This window comes from Bos javanicus, chromosome 4 (genome assembly GCF_032452875.1).
Source record: "Bos javanicus breed banteng chromosome 4, ARS-OSU_banteng_1.0, whole genome shotgun sequence".
Classification (NCBI taxonomy): domain Eukaryota; kingdom Metazoa; phylum Chordata; class Mammalia; order Artiodactyla; family Bovidae; genus Bos; species Bos javanicus.
Window position 1 is genome coordinate 51,421,009 of NC_083871.1, and position 16,345 is coordinate 51,437,353.

Consider the following 16,345-nt stretch of genomic DNA (forward strand, 5'->3'; position numbering starts at 1 on the left):
CAAGAGCAGGAAGTGACCTGCTCTAAAGTCATATCAAGAGCTTTTGATGATAAGTTCCTTGAGCTTCAGATTCTTAAATCATTAGCCAGGATTCTAATGATTAGGGTACATGACTACATTCTTTTTCCTTAAGAAGCAAATATTTAAATGTTTAGAAAACCAAGGTTTTATACTAGGATAAAACTGGATTAAGGCAATTTGTAAATCTTTATTTCTATAAAGTTTTAGCTATCTCTCTGGTTTCCTTATATTGCTGGTTTCCTTATATTGCATTAAGTCAGACATGGCTTTCAACAACATGTCTAATTGATTCATGCCTAACAAAGTCTTCTGTTGTGTATATACTTGGCACATAATAATTCTTTTCCAGGATTTGTTTTAAGAAGGCCAGACTACTTCCCGCAAATAAGCCTTTAAGACAGATGCTAATTCTAAGTCAATGTTTTCTAGTAACTTCAATGTACCTCCTCTTTGATAATTTTGGATCAAGATAAATCACAATGTTATGTGGAGAGTTAAACAGTGTTGAATTTGGTGCTAGTTGTAATTCCATTGTACCATGAATAGAACAGTTTCAGTACATTCTTCTCAGAGAGTCTTATTCACAATTTTAATACTGTAATAGATTGAAAACTGTTATAATTATCATCTATCTTCCTGTGGTCTCTATAAATCAAATGTCAAATCAAATGAAATTTAGATCCCTAAAGTTACAATAATTGTAATTTTATATGTTGATTGATCTGTTTATTATTAATAAAACATAATTTATAATGTAATAAGTTCTTGAGACTCTACTCTTCACATAACCGGTATAAGTAACTGAATGATTCCAATACTTCACATCAGTTTTTATCAAGTCAGAATGTCATATGTGTTTAAAAAAATCAAATAGATATTAGGTGCTTATGCTGCTATGATCTGAGCCCTTGATATTATTTGAATTGTTTCTAGCATCTCAGTATTTTAGAGAGACTACAAATGGAGAAAGCAGATAAGCTCACCCAGATTAGGTCTTGAAGTCTGATTAAATATATTTAATCAGAGGACTACCCAGTACTGTAATATATACAATATGTCATCTGAGGCATTTTGATAAATCTAGGTTTATCATGAATGACCTACCTCCAAATTAAAATCCTAGCCTATACTTTGAGATGAAAAAGAAAAGGAAAAAGAAAAGAGAGATACTAGTTAGGGGAAAGTGACGTTAAAAACTTAGGCAAAAATCAAAAGCTTTTAAGAAAAAACTATTTGAGACTGAAAAGAAAAATAAGTTTTCTTTTTTAAAGTTACTCTTTTTAAGTTAAACTTGTGAAATACTTGCTACATTACTCATGCACTGAAAATAAAATTTAAAGTACAGATTCTGTAAAGTAAAAGCCTAAATTAAGAGCCTAAAGAGTAAAAGGATTTCTCAACACTAAAGTAATTTCTATGGACAAAGTGCTTTAATAAGAAGATTGAACAATTTTTCTGCACAAAATATTATTTTGTCTTTTTGCCATGTAATGGGCTGAATATTTGTATCTCTCCTACATTCATATATTGAAATCCTAACCCCTCAATGTGACACTAGTAGAGGTAGGGTGGCTGGGAGGTGATTTGGTCACAAGAGTGGAGCCTTCATGATGGGATTCAGTAAAGTTCAGTTCAGTCACTTAAGTCATGTCTGACTCTTTGTGACCTCATGGACTGCAGCACACCAGGCTTACTGTCCATCACCAATTCCCGGAGCCTGCTCAAACTCATGTTTATCGCGTTGGTGGTGCCATCCAACCATCTCATCTTCTGTCATCACCTTCTTCTCCTCTCACCTTCAATCTTTCCCAGCATTAGGGTCTTTTCCAATGAGTCGGTTCTTCACATCAGGTGGCCAGAGTATTGGAGTTTCAGTTTCAAATTCAGTCCTTCCAATGGATATTCAGGACTGATTTCCTTTAGGATGGACTGGTTGGATCTCTTTGCAGTCCAAGGGACTCTCAAGAGACTTCTCCAACACCACAGCTCAAAAGCAACAATTCTTTGGTGCTCACCTTTCTTTATAGTCCAACTCTCACATCCATACATGACTACTGGAAAAACCATAGCTTTGACTAGATGGACCTTTGTTGGCAAAGTAATGTCTTTGCTTTTTAATATGCTACATATGTTGGTCACAGCTTTTTTTCCAAGGAGCAAGCGTCTTTTAATTTCATGGCTGCAGTCATCATCTGCATGATTTTAGAGCCCCCCAAAATAAAGTCTCTCACTATTTCCATTATTTCCCCATCTATTTGCTATGAAGTAACAGGACTGGATATTGGAGAAGGAAATGGCAACCCACTCCAGTGTTCTTGCCTGGAGAATCCCAGGGACGGCGGAGCCTGGTGGGCTGCCGTCTGTGGGGTTGCACAGAGTCAGACACGACTGAAGCAACTTAGCAGCAGCAGCAGCAACAGGACCGGATGCCATGATCTTAGTTTTCTGACTGTTGAGTTTGAAGCCAATTTTTCACTCTCCTCTTTCACTTTCATCAAGACGCTTTTTAGTTCTTCTTTGCTTTCTGCTATAAAGGTGGTGTCATCTGCATATCTGAGGTTGTTGATATTTCTCCCGGCAATCTTGATTCCAGCTTCTGCTTCATCCAGCCCAGCATTTCTCATGATGTACTCTGCATAGAAGTTAAATAAGCAGGGTGACAATATACAGCCTTGAAGTACTATTTTCCTGATTTGGAACCAGTCTGCTGTTCCATGTCCAGTTCTAACTGTTGCTTCTTGATGTGCATACAGATTTCTCAGGAGGCAGATAAGAAGGTAAGGTATTCCCATCTCTTAAAGAATTTTCCACAGTTTGTGGTGATCCACACAATCAAAGGCTTTGGTGCGGTCAGTAAAGCAGATGTTTTTCTGGAACTGTCTTGCTTTTTTTGATGATCCAACGGATGTTGGCGATTAGATCTCTGTTTCCTCTGCCTTTCTAAATCCAGTTTGAACATCTGGAAGTTCACGGTTCGCGTACTTTTGAAGCCTAGTTTGGAGAATTTTGAGCAATACTTTGCTAGTGTGTGAGATAACCGCAATAGTCTGAACATTCTTTGGCATTGCCTTTCATTAGGATTGGAATGAAAACTGACCTTTTCCAGTCCTGTGGCCACTGCTGAGCTTTCCAAATTTGCTGGCATATTGAGTGCAGCACTTTCACAGCATCATCTTTCAGGATTTGAAATAGCTCAACTGGAATTCCATCACCTCCACTAGCTTTGTTTGTAGTGATGCTTTCTAAGGCCCACTTGACTTCACATTCCAGGATGTCTGGCTCTAGGTGAATGATCACACCATCGTGATTATCTGGGTCACGAAGATCTTTTTTGTACAGTTCTGTGTATTCCTGTCACCTCTTCTTAATATCTTCTGCTTCTGTTAGGTCCATACCATTTTTGTCCTTCATTGTGCCCATCTTTGCAGGAAATGTTTCCTTGGTATCTATTTTTCTTGAAGAGATCCCTAGTCTTTCCCATTCTATTGTTTTCCTCTATTTCCTTCCATTGATCACTGAGGAAGGTTTTCTTATTTCTCCTTGCTATTCTTTGGAACTCTGCATTCAAATGCATGTATCTTTCCTTTTCTCCTTTGTCTTTTGCTTCTTTTCTTTTCTCAGCTATTTGTAAGGCCTCTTCAGACAACCATTTTGCCTTTTTGCATTTCTTTTTCTTGGGGATGGTCTTGATCACTGCCTCCCGAACAATGACACAAACCTCCATCCATAGTTCTTCAGGCAGTTTGTCTATAGGATCTAATCCCTTGAATCTATTGAATATAATCCCTAGAATCAGCCATAGGTGAACCCATGTCCCCACCCTCCCGAACTTCCCTCCCAGGCAGGGAGGTTCTTTACCACTAGTGCCACCTGGGAAGCCCTAGGGAAATCTAAACAAACCGCTGGAGGCTCAGTGTGGTAAAGTCTGAGAGTAAAAAACTCCCAGGGAGCCATTCATAGGGAAGACGCACACACTTTTATAAGTATTACCTCCAAGAGCCCCCTACCAACAGTTAATCTCACAATGAAGTACACAGAAATATTTTCTGATATCCTCAGGAAAAGGTGAGAACAACAATTTTATAATATTCCAGAACATCCTGTTTTTCTTAACAAAGCCTCCTTCAAGAGAAACTATTTTACCAGAACTGAACCTACTGGTTTTTTTTTTTTTTTTTTAAGAACCTAACCGATCAAAGAAAGGAAAATATTCAGCACCAGCCCACACAAGTGTACTACTGCATCTAAAAGGGGAGAAAAATCTGAGAAGCACTTGTGCAGCCCAAGGGCACAGTCTCAGTAAAGGACCGAGACATAATTATAGAGCAATAGAACACTTCCCTTTACCCCAAACCCGACACGAGTGAAGGCCTAATTATTTGAGTTTTTTTTATCTAGAATATAATGCCATTTGTCAACAAAAAATTACAACATATACTAAAAGGCACAAAACACAGCGTGAAGACACTGAGCAAGCACCAAAGCCAGTCAGATATGCCGGAAATGTGACAATTATCAGTCTGGGAATTTAAAACAACAATGAACAATATGTTAAAAGCGCTAAGGAAAAAAGTAGAAAACATGCAGGAACAGGTATTGTAAACAGAGAGGAGGAAATGCTAATAAAATTCAAAAAGAAATGCAAGAGAGAAAATACAACAACACCATGGTAACAGAAAAGAAGAATGCTTATGGTGGGTACAGGAGACAGAACATGGTTAGGGGAAAAAAATCTGTAAGCTTGAGGATATGAGAACAGAAACCTCCAAACCAAAAACAAAGAGAAAAAAGCCTGAAAGGAAAAATTCAAAATATCCAAAAACTATGGGACAATTACAAAAGGTATCATGCGCCAATAATGGAAATACCAGAAAGAAAAGAAAGACAGAAAGGAACAAAAATATTTGAGACAATAATGAATGAGAACTTCTCCAAATTAATGTCAAAGACTAAATCACAGGTCCAGGAAGCTCATAGAACATCAAGCAGAATAAATGCCAAAAACCAAATATCAGATCAGTCGCTCAGTCGTGTCCGACTCTTTGCGACCCCATGAATCGCAGCATGCCAGGCCTCCCTGTCCATCACAAACTCCCGGAGTTCACTCAGACTCACGTCCATCGAGTCAGTGATGCCATCCAGCCATCTCATCCTCTGTCATCCCCTTCTCCTCTTGCCCCCAATCCCTCCCAGCATCAGAGTCTTTTCCAATGAGTCAACTCTTCGCATGAGGTGGCCAAAGTACTGGAGTTTCAGCTTTAGCATCATTCCTTCCAAAGAAATCCCAGGGCTGATCTCCTTCAGAATGGACTGGTTGGATCTCCTTGCAGTCCAAGGGACTCTCAAGAGTCTTCTCCAACACCACAGTTCAAAAGCATCAATTCTTCAGTGCTCAGCCTTCTTCACAGGCCAACTCTCACATCCATACATGACCACAGGAAAAACCATAGCCTTGACTAGACGAACCTTTGTTGGCAAAGTAATGTCTCTGCTTTTGAATATGCTGTCTAGGTGGGTCATAACTTTCCTTCCAAGGAATAAGCATCTTTTAATTTCATGGCTGCAGTCAACATCTGTAGTGATTTTGGAGCCCAGAAAAATAAAGTCTGACACTGTTTCCACTGTTTCCCCATCTATTTCTCATGAAGTGGTGGGACCAGATGCCATGATCTTTGTTTTCTGAATGTTGAGCTTTAAGCCAACTTTTTCACTCTCCTCTTTCACTTTCATCAAGAGGCTTTTGAGTTCCTCTTCACTTTCTGCCATAAGGGTGGTGTCATCTGCATATCTGAGGTTATTGACATTTCTCCCAGCAATCTTGATTCTAGTTTGTGTTTCTTCCAGTCCAACGTTTCTCATGATGTACTCTGCATAGAAGTTAAATAAACAGGGTGACAATATACAGCCTTGACGAACTCCTTTTCCTATTTGGAACCAGTCTATGGTTCCATGTCCAGTTCTAACTGTTGCTTCCTGACCTGCATACAAATTTCTCAAGAGGCAGATCAGGTGGTCTGGTATTCCCATCTCTTGAAGAATTTTCCACAGTTTATTGTGATCCACACAGTCAAAGGCTTCGGCATAGTCAATAAAGCAGAAATAGATGCTTTTCTGGAACTCTCTTGCTTTTTCCATGATCCAGCAGATGTTGGCAATTTGATCTCTGGTTCCTCTGCCTTTTCTAAAACCAGCTTGAACAACAGGAAGTTCACGGTTCACATATTGCTGAAGCCTGGCTTGGAGAATTTTGAGCATTACTTTACTAGCATGTGAGATGAGTGCAATTGTGTGGTAGTTTGAGCATTCTTTGGCATTGCCTTTCTTTGGGATTGGAATGAAAACTGACCTTTTCCAGTCCTGTGGCCACTGCTGAGTTTTCCAAATGTGCTGGCATACTGAGTGCAGCACTTTCACAGCATCATCTTTCAGGATTTGGAATAGCTCAACTGGAATTCCATCACCTCCACTAGCTTTGTTTGTAGTGATGCTTTCTAAGGCACACTTGACTTCACATTCCAGGATGTCTGGCTCTAGGTCAGTGATCACACCATTGTGATTATCTGGGTTGTGAAGATCTTTTTTGTACAGTTCTTCTGTGTATTCTTGCCATCTCTTCTTAATATCTTCTGCTTCTGTTAGGTCCATACCATTTCTGTCCTTTATTGAGCTCATCTTTGCAAGAAATGTTCCTTTGGTATCTGATTTTCTTGAAGAGATCCCTAGTCTTTCCCATTCTGTTGTTTTCCTCTATGATATTCAGATGACAGAAAACCAGAGATAAAGAAAAAAATCTTGAAAGAAGCAAGAGGAAAAAAACACCTTACTTATAAAGTAACAAAAAAAAGAACTAAATCCAACTATTCTTCAGAAAACATTCAAGCCAAAAAAGAATGGAGTGAAATATTTAAAGTGTTGAGAGAAAAGCCACCAACTTAGAATTCTGTACCTTGTGAAATTAGTGAGAAGTAAAGACTTTCTCATTTTCAACTAGTCCAAATCACCTTTTAACAAACAGTACTGGAGTACTTCACAGGTAATAGAAGTATGTTATCATAACAAAATAAAGTTGCCCCTTCAACAGGGTGGGTGTAAGGGGTACCCACCCTCTGTGCAGTCAATAAATATTCGCTCTATTTATCCATAGTCCCTTTGTATCTATGATTCTACATCATCTGATTCAACCACACGTGAAAGTTGTAGCACTGTAGTGTTTACTATTGAACATGATCTGGGTGTAAGTTCAAATGTGTGTTGTTCAAGGGTCAGCTGTATTTCCACTTCCTCCCTCTTGTCCCTTGTATTGTTGCTGCCATTTATTTTACTTATAGAGAAACATAAACATACATAATTGAATACAGTGTTGCCATTATTATTTTGAGCACAATGCTATCAACAGATCTACATAAATGAAGAGTACCAGAAAATGAATAGTAAAGGAGTACCATATAATGATAAATGGGACAATAATAGTCCAGAAAGATATAATAATAATGTTTAATATGTATATATCTAACAGCAGCATGTCAAAATACATGAGGCAAAAACTGACAGAACTGCAAAGAGAAATAGATGAATCCACTGTTATACTTGAAGACTTCAATATACTATCAAAAATGGACAGACACAGAAGTGAAAAAATTATTAGAATTTTACATTCACCAAGATAAATCACATTATGGGCCATAAAACACAATATAAAGAATTTAAGAGAATGCATCTCATATAATGTATGTTCTCAGACCACAGTGGAATTAAACCAGAAATCAAGAACAGAATGACAGTTGGAAAATCCCAAAACATTTGGGCATTAAACAGCACATGGTTTAAAAAAGAAATCTCAAGAGAAACTTAAATATATTTTGAACAGATGAAAATCAAAATGAAATTTATCAGATTGTGTGGTATGTAGAAAAAGCAGTGCAGAGGGAAATTTATAACATTAAATGCTATAGAAAAGAAGAAATACCTAATATAGCTAAGGGGGTGTGTGCTAAGTCACTTCAGTTGTGTCAGACTCTTTGCAACCCCACAGACTGTAGCCTGCCACTCTGTCCATGGGATTATCCTGGTTAGAATACTGGAATGGGTTGCCATGCCCTCCTTCCCAGGATCTTCCCAACCCAGGGATCAAACCCACATCTCTTGCATCTCCTGCATCCACAGGTGGGTTCTTTGCCACAGGTGGCATCCACTAGTGCCACCTGGGGAGCCCAAATATACTAATGCAATAGTAAATATTTATAGTATCATACAAATATCTAGTATAGAAAAGAATATAATATGTAATATAGAGAAGAATATCTAAAATCAATAGTTTAAGCTTCTATCATAGGAAATCAGAAAAAGAAGAGCAAATTTAATTCAAAATAGGCAGACAACAAATAAATAAATAAAAATTAAAGCAGAATCAACCAATTGGATTGAAAACAAAATCAGTAGGGAAAATCAATAAAATATAAAAACTGGTTCTTTGAAAAGACAGTAAATTTTATGTTTCTAGCCAGGCCAACTAAGAAAATGAGAGCGATGACATAAACTACTATTGAAAATGAAAGAATAGTTACATTATTTAGCATAAGGAATACAGTTAATATTGTTATAACTTTGTATAGGGATGGATGGTTTCTAGACTTCTTGTGGTGAACATTTCATAATGTATACAGATGTCAAATCACTATGTAGTACACCTAAACCTTACATAATATTGTATGTCAACTATATTACAATTAAAAATATTTTTAAAGAAACGAAAGAGGAAAAATCATTACATCTGAGCATGTATTATTAAGAGAGTAATAAGGAAATACTATGAACATCTCCATGCCCAGTAGTTTCATAACAGGTGAAATGAACAAATTCCTCGAAACATACAAAATCTGCCAAAACTCATAACAAACAATCTGAATAGGCACATATTTTTAAAAAGAGATTGAACTGCTAATTAATAATCTTCCAAATCAGAAAGGACAAATTCTAGATAGATTCATGGTAAATTCTACAAGATAGTTGAAGCAGTAATTCTACCAGTTCTCTACAATCTCATTCAGAAGATGGAAGCAAAAGTGATACATCCTAAGTCATTCTATGAGAGTAAAAAGTGAAGCTGCTCAGTTGTGTCTGACTCTTTGCCATTCCATGGACTATAGTCTTCCAGGCTCCTCCATCTGTGGGATTTCCCAGGCAAGAATACTGGATTGAGTTGCCATTTCCTTCTCCAGGGTATCTTCCTGACCCAAGGATTGAACCCAGGTCTCCTACATTGCAGGCAGACTCTTTACCATCTGAGCCACCAGTGAAGGCCGAATTGCCATAATACCAAAACTAAAGACATTAGAAATCAATATTTCTCCTAAACTTAGTTGTGAAGTGCTTAAAAATATTAACAAGTCAAATCCAGCAATATATACAGAGAATTATATACTATGAGCAAGTGGGATTTATCCTAGATATGAAAGGTTGGTTCAACATTTGAAAAATCAATGAATAAAATCTATCATATATCAACAGGCATGAAAAATCATATTACCATATTAACAGATGCAGAAAAAACACAAGATAAAATCCACCACCAATTTCTGATTTAAAAAAACTCTTAGCAAAGTAGGAATAGAGGGGGAAGGTCATCAACTTGATAAAGAACATCTACAGAAATCCTACAGTTATTACTTAATGATGAAAAACTTAGCTTTCCTACTAAGATCAACTAAAGGCAAGAATTCTCCTCTTATTACTTTCAACATCCTACTAGTGTGTGTGTGTGTGTGCTAAACCACTTCAGCTGTGTTCAACTATATGCGACCCTATGGACTGTAGCCCCCCAGGCTCTTCTGTCCATGGGGATTCTCCAGGCAAGAATACTGGAGTGGGTTCCATGCCCTCCTCCAGGGAATCTTCCCAATCCAGGGATAGAACCCACATTTCTACGTCTCCTGTAGTCTTAGCTAATGCAACAAGACAAGAAAAGGAAATAAAAGGCATACTGATTGAGAATTAAAAAAATAAAACTGTTCTTCTTTGCAGATGAACTTACCATCTATATAGAAAGTACAAAAGAACAACACTATAAACTCCTAGAACTACTAAGTGATTATAGCAAGGTTGCAGGATACAGGTTTATATACATAAGTCAACTGCTTTCCTACATACCAGCAATGAAGAAGTGGAATTTGAGAACAAAATACAATTTACATTAACACTCCCCAAAATGAAATACTCAGGTATAAATTTGAGAAAATATATACAAGACGAAGATGATAAAAATACAAAACTGATTAATTTAATCAAATAAGACTTAGAGAAATGGAAAGATGTTCCACGTTCATGGATAAGAAACTCAATATGAACCAAGATGTTGGTTCTTTCCAACTTGATCTATAGATTCAATGCAATCCTAATCAAAATCCAAGCAAGTTATTTTATGAATATGGAAAACAGATTCTAAAGTTTATATGGAAGTGCAAAAGAACAGTCAACATATTATTGAAGGAGAAGAACAAAGACAGAGGACCGACACTACTGAACTTCCATGACTTTGGAAGTTGACTGAAAAGACTGCTGCTGCTGCTAAGTCACTTCAGTCGTGTCCGACTCTGTGCGACCCCATAGACGGCAGCCCACCAGGCTCCCCTGTCCCTGGGATTCTCCAGGCAAGAACACTGGACTGGGTTGCCATTTCCTTATCCAATGCATGAAAGTGAAAAGTGAAAATGAAGTCGCTCAGTCACGTCCAACTCCTAGAGACCCCATGGACTGCAGCCTACCAGGCTTCTCCACCCATGGGATTTTCCAGGCAAGAGTACTGGAGTGGGTTGCCATTGCCTTCTTTGCTTGAAAGATTAAGACAGCCTAATAAAAACACCTTCAGTTTTTCAGCTGTTTGCTCAATGGTTCTCTTTAACTTCACTTCTCTTTAATTCCACTTATCTCCTTTCCTCTTGTCTCAAAAACAAAAACAAACAAAACCAAAACCAAACAAACCCAAGTACTCTACAGTACCAAGATAATTCCATCTATGTATCCATCCTCTTAGACAAGTGTTCTTGCTTTCTCTTTCCCACCACTGACATTGTTGTTCTACATGACCCCTCATTTCAGGACTCACCCATTCCCTAAGCCTTTGCAATTAGGCTTCTACTCGCACTCGTCTACACCTAATGACTCAGACCACTGTCCCCACTCCTTGGCCAGTAGGGCTCAAGAACATGCATTTCTCACAAGTACTCAAGTGATACAGGTGATGCTGGTGCAGGAACCACACTTTGTGAACCACTGCTCTCAAAGACCCTGAGATAGAAAATCAATTAGGGTTTTCTGAGTTATCAACTCCCTTCATTGCTTTGGCTCTCAAGATCCATAATCTGCATCATTTGCACAAATCTTGGCTTCGGTTACATCCTTTATGCATCCTCCAGTTACTGAACGACTGAACCAGTCATTGTTTTCTGTACATGCCTTGTGCCTCATGTTATTCCCTCTGCTTATAGCACCCTTCTTCACCCACATTTGATCATTCAAATCACAGTTTAAGTCTTAAGTCTCATTCTAAAGGCCAGTTCCTCTGGAAAACCTTGCCTGAATAGCCCAACTCCCAGCCAAATGGTAACAACTGGCTTTGAAAGTGGCTCAGCCAAATGAAGTCCTTTGAAGCCTCAGCTTTGTTAGCTTCACAGTAAATCTGTTTCAGCTCTTGCTGGATCTAGCATTTTGCCTTTTAGTCTGACATCTTCTGTGACAGATCTCTCTCTCTTTCTCTCCTCTTTCTTCTGCTTTTGCTTCTCATTCTTTTAAGAGAAATGAGTGAAAAAGAACTTTGAGGTCAGAGAGATCTGAGTTTGACATCCTCGCTATGTCACTCAATTGAACATTGTTTCTTCCACTATGCAGAAAAAGGGTAATAACAACTACCTTTGGGGTTATAATCAGACCTAATGTTATAGAAAATAAAGGTTTTTAAACACAATGTTAAACACAATGCTTAAGACACAATGTGCATTTGATAAACATTTACAGTCTTATGTAAATAATTTTCAATTCCCCCAAAGCACCTAGGGAGTGTCTTGCAAATACACACAGCCTGCTTACTGCATAAACATTCCAAGAAGATGGAATGCCTGAACATATTGCTCCTTCCTCATTTTACACTATCTCTGATCACTATTGTCAGATCAAGGAAACTACCTACAGAAATGAGGGCTCTAAAACTCTGTCACTCTATTAGGACTTGTTTGAATTTACTTTAGTGGGCAAGTAAGCACTGGAAAAGCAAATGGATGAAAGGATGCCAGGGAGAGTGAAAGAAAATAATTTACCAAATCTGTCCTTGCTGTGTATCAACCTATCTGTTGCTATTATCATAAAGTCACAGTGCCTTTGGCATCCATCCTGGTGACCGTCAGCTGCCTATGGCATTCAAGATGTGTAAAGCAAAAAAGAGTAACTAATTATGCTTTTCTCAATGGAAAGGAAGAGTGAAGGCAAACCACTAATTTTACTTAGTTTCAAGGTGTAACTTTAAACATTCTCACTCTGATACTAGATAAAAATTCAATCTAAAACCTATTCATTCCATTTATGCCCATTTATACCTGTTTTCTGTAAGAAAAGGAAAAAAATTAATTCTTGATGAACATGAATGTAGGAGAGAGCTAATTTTAGTAGTATGTGAATATATTTTTCCTAACTAGAGTAAAAGTTAAGTCAAAATTTCCACTGTGCCACTGCAAGCCAATTAGCACAATATGTAGAGAATTTTTGCTCACTCTATGTATTTTTCTTCTTAGAACTTTGTCTAATATATCAAATGATCAAATCTTCTAAAGCTACGGGCCAAGGCAAGGGAAAGTAGTCAGTTTTTACGTAGGTGACAGTGACGGTGGACTCTCACCAGTGTAAAAAGCAGTCTGTTTGAAATTAAACCACAAAGAGATGAAGTTTTAAATTTCAGTTTTCATAAAACTTGGCTCAATGGTATTCCATTTCAATTGTAAAGAAAAATAAAATAGTCAAAACAATATACCACTCCTGTCTAGACTTAGAGGGTCGCAGAATAAGGAATCTGGAGAGAATGTAAAATCATATTTACAAAGCATAAAATGTGGGAGAATGACCATCCCCTTCTCAAACAATCAATTCTAGACTCTGTATTTGAGTAACTTCTGCAAATTCAGCCCAGCTGGGATCCATAAGAGACACTTCAAAATAGTGCAAGGTTATTTCTTATTAAATAATAGAAATGCTTGCCTCATAAATAATTATTCCTTAGCAAATTACTGGGGAAAAAAGCTTTACAATCCATACCATGATGAAGACTCCAACCAGAAAAAATGAAAAAAGTGAAGGAAAAAAGTACCACTTGTTTGAAAGACTGTCAAATAGGTAAAATTTTAAGTCTTTAGATGGAGTTAGCAACAAAATATTTCCCTCACCTGAAATGGAGGATAGTTTCAAGATGCAAAATCTAGAACTAAAATTTGGTTTATGTAACAGTTTCTTTAGTTAGTAAAGTAGCAATCAATTAGATATTCTGCAAGTATAACAACACTTAAAATGGTCCCATTATATGCCCAGGAGTGGGACTGCTGGATCATATGGTAGCTCTATTTTTAGATTTTAAGGAACCTCTACACTGTTCTCCATAGTGGCTATATCAATTTATATTCCCACCAACAGTCTAGGAGAGTTTCCTTCTCTCCACACCCTCTTCAGCATTTATAGATTCAGACAGGTGTGAAGTGATACCTCACTGTGTTTTTATTTCAATTTCTATGATAATTAGTGATATTGAACACCTTTTGGTAATCTGTATAACTTCTTTGGCAAAGTATCTATTTAAATCTTCCATCAATTTTCTGATTAGGTTGTTTTTTTCACATTGAGCTGCATGAGCTGTTTGTGTATTTTGGAGATGAATACCTTGTTGCTCACTTCATTTGCAAATATTTTCTCCCACTCAGAAGGTAGACTTCTTGGTTTTGTTTATGGTTTCCTTTGCTATACAAAAGAGAAGCAAAAGACAAATGAGAAAAGGAAACATATACCCATATGAATGAAGAGTTCCAAAGAATAGCAAGGAGAGCTAAGAAAGCTTTCCTAAGTGTAAACACAGCAATGGCCACAGGACTAGAAAAGGCGAGTTTTCATTCCAATCCCAAAGAAAGGCAATGCCCAAAAATCTTCAAACTAATGCACAATTTCACTCATCTCACACGCTAGTAAAGTAATGCTCAAAATTCTCCAAACCAGGCTCAACACTATGTGAAACATGAACTTCCAGATGTTCAAGATGGATTTAGAAAAGACAGAGGACCCAGAGATCAAATTGTCAACACCCACTGGAGGTGGGGATACTTGTTAATTTATGTTGCCTTAGAACCAGCCTCTTAGAGGAGGCTATTAGGAGTAGGAGCGGAGGGTGGGCAGGGGGCTGGAGAGAAGGGCGTCTTGGAAGCCCGCTCTGCTGCGGCCCCACACAGACCCCGCCACCCTGGGGCCCCAGTGTATCCCCTAGAAGTTTAAAAAAAAAAAAAAAAAAAAACATCCACTGGATCACAGAAAACGCAAGAGAATTCCAGAAAAATACCTACTTCTACTTCATTGACTATGCTAAAGCCTTTGACTGTGTGGATCACAATAAACTGTGGAAAATTCTGAGAGAAATGGGAATACCAGACCACCTGACCTGCCTCCTAAGAAATCTGTATGCAGGTCAAGAAGCAACAGTTAGAACTGGATATGGATAACAGACTGGTTCCAAATAGGGAAAAGAGCACATCAAGGCTGTATATTGTCACCCTGCTTATTTAACTTATATGCAGAGTACATCATAAGAAATGCTGGGTTGGCTGAAGCAGAAGCTGGAATCAAGATTGCCAGGAGAAATATCAATAACTTCAGATATGCAGATGACACCACCCTAATGGTAGAAAGTGAAGAAGAACTAAACAGCCTCTTGATGAAAGGAAAAGATGAGAGTGTTGGCTTAAAACTCAACATGGCCAATAGATGGGGAAACAATGGAAAATTGAGAGACTTTATTTTCTTGGGCTCCAAAATCAGTACAGATGGTGACTACAGCCATGAAATTAAAAGATGTTTGCTCCTTGGAAGAAAAGCTATGACCAACCTAGACAGCATATTAAAAAGCAGAGACATTACTTTGCCAACAAAGGTCTGTCTAGTCAAAGCTATGGTTTTTCCAATAATCATGTATGGATGTGAGAGTTGGACCATAAAGAAAGCTAAGCGCCGAAGAATTGATGCTTTTGAACTGTGGTGTTGGAGAAGACTCTTGAGAGTCCCTTGGACTGCAAGGAGATCCAACCAGTCCATCCTAAAGGAGATCAGCCCTGGGTGTTCACTGGAAGGATTGATGCTGAAGCTGAAACTCCAATACTTTGGCCACCTGATGTGAAGAAATGACTCACTGGAAAAGACGCTGATGCTGGGAAAGATTGAAGGAGGGAGGAGAAGGGGACGACAGAGGATCAGATTGTTGGATGGCATCACCAACTCGATGGACATGAGTTTGAGCAAGTTCTAGGAGTTGGTGATAGACAGGGAAGCTTGGCACACTGCAGTCCATGGGGTCGTAAAGAGTAAGATATGACTGAGCAACTGAACTAAACTTGCTATACAAAAGCTTTTAAGAATAATTAGGTTCCATTTGTCCATTTTTGCTGTTATTTTCATTACTTTAGGGGGTGGATCAAAAAAAATCTTGCTCCAACTTATGTCAAAGAATAGTCTGCCTATGTTTTTCTCTGATTTATAGTACATGGCCTTACATTAAGGTCTTTAATCCATTTTGAGTTTATTTTTGTGTATGGTGTTAGGGAGTGTTATAATTTCATTCTTCTGTATAGAAAACCATAATGTGAAAGGATGCACGCACCTCAATGTCACTGTAGCACTATTTACATTAGCTAGGAAATGGAAAAAACCTAAATATCCATCAACAGAGGAATGAATAAAGAAGATGTGTTACAAATATATATGGAATTTTACTCAGCCCTTAAAAAGGAATAAAATAATGCAATCTGTGACAACACAGATGGATCTAGAGATTATTATACAGAGTAAAGTAAGTCAGAAAGAGAAAGACAAATATTGTATAATATCTCTTAAATGTGACTTACTTGCAAAGCAAAAATAGAGTCACAGATGTAGAAAACAAACTTATGGTTACCAAGGGGAGATGGGATGAACTGGTGGATTGAGACTGATATATATACACTGCTGTATATAAAATAGACAGCTAGTGAGAATCTACTGTATAGCACAGGGAACTTTACTCAGTGCTCCGTGGTGACCTAGATGGGAAGGGAAT

The 16,345-nt window shown here is 37.9% G+C and overlaps 1 protein-coding gene across 2 annotated transcripts in view; it reads right to left on the bottom strand.

Moving 5' to 3' along the window:
* CFTR (CF transmembrane conductance regulator) overlaps positions 1–16,345 on the bottom strand; it is a 318,734-nt gene that overhangs the window by 134,597 nt on the left and 167,792 nt on the right. The window lies entirely within an intron of this gene.